Source organism: Cynoglossus semilaevis, chromosome 14 (assembly GCF_000523025.1).
Source record: "Cynoglossus semilaevis isolate Cse_v1.0 chromosome 14, Cse_v1.0, whole genome shotgun sequence".
Lineage (NCBI taxonomy): Eukaryota > Metazoa > Chordata > Actinopteri > Pleuronectiformes > Cynoglossidae > Cynoglossus > Cynoglossus semilaevis.
Window position 1 is genome coordinate 26,632,125 of NC_024320.1, and position 475 is coordinate 26,632,599.

Here is a 475-nt window from a genome sequence, read left to right on the forward strand (position 1 = left end):
GATGGATGGATGATGGATGGATGATGGATGGATGCCCCTGTCTGTCACTGATCCAGAGCAGTTGAATTCTTCACATTTGTATCGATTTCTTCTCGATGTTTCTCGTTTCATCCCTAATTAAAGGCTAATAATAATCAACCTGAAGCTGGGGGGCGGGGGTAGATTTAGGTACGACTGGAGGCAGATTTAGTCCCACTGATAAACGAGTGTTATTATACAGTATATGTTTGAACTACGGCGTCCTGAGTGGGACACACAGGTGGACGGTGGTAACGAGGACGGATCACAGCCACCTGACGCTGCGTCGCACCGGGGTGAGAACTCATTAAGACCACGCTGTTCAGGTGGGGCAGAAATATCGCTGGTGTCAGGAGGCAGTGAACGCATCATCTGTGGATGAGCGCCCCCCGGTGGAGCGTCTTAACCAACCGCTGTCGGAGCGTCAGTGTTTAGATACAGAGAACTGGTCCGGACC

General features: G+C 50.9%; 1 protein-coding gene across 1 annotated transcript in view; it reads left to right on the forward strand.

Annotated features, from left to right (window-relative positions):
- The window catches only part of grin3a (glutamate receptor, ionotropic, N-methyl-D-aspartate 3A), a 30,305-nt gene that overhangs the window by 27,491 nt on the left and 2,339 nt on the right, over nt 1–475 (forward strand). The gene's annotated exons all lie outside the window — the stretch shown is intronic.